Genomic DNA, 672 nt, shown 5'->3' with positions numbered 1-672 from the left:
GCTTGGTTGAAAGTGAGGGAAAACAACAGCACAAAATTGTATAGGTAAGGTTATTTATCTTTAAACTCAGCCTTCACATTGTATGCAAGCAGCTTTTCTGAGATAGCCTGACCCTGTCAAGTCTGACAAGAAAGTCAAAGAAGCAAGAAACAAATCTTTTACGGAATACTGGAGTCTCCCTGCTCAACAAACTCATATTTCCATTCCTGTCAGTTGACTGTACAGTATGTAAATCTGGCCAGTTTTCTAGTGCAAAAACAGACCTTTTCCTCTATCTAGCCATCTGATCATTACTGATTCTGACAGAAAGCCTTTAAATTGCATTTTCATTTTAAAGGTGTAACATGAATTATACAGAACAGTGACTTACCAAAGAGCATAATCAGAATAGCCTCATCCCCCAAACTACCACTTCAAAGTCGCTGCTCATTTGCTTTTATCTTTGCCGGTACTGCTTTCTCATGACCTGTGGTGACTTTCTGATGTGGTTTTCCCATAAATGGAAAAAGTAATTGGAAGATATGTATCAGCATCAAAACTTTAACATCAGAAACTCACCATAAAAAAAAAAAAAATTCAAAATAATGTCAAACTATTTTCTTTAAATGAGGCTGTTCTTCATTCCAGTGATTTGGACTTGATAGCGACACCTATTGTCATGGATGTATGAGA

This window comes from Onychostoma macrolepis, chromosome 08 (genome assembly GCF_012432095.1).
Source record: "Onychostoma macrolepis isolate SWU-2019 chromosome 08, ASM1243209v1, whole genome shotgun sequence".
NCBI classification, from domain to species: Eukaryota; Metazoa; Chordata; class Actinopteri; order Cypriniformes; family Cyprinidae; genus Onychostoma; species Onychostoma macrolepis.
This window is presented reverse-complemented; position numbering follows the sequence as displayed.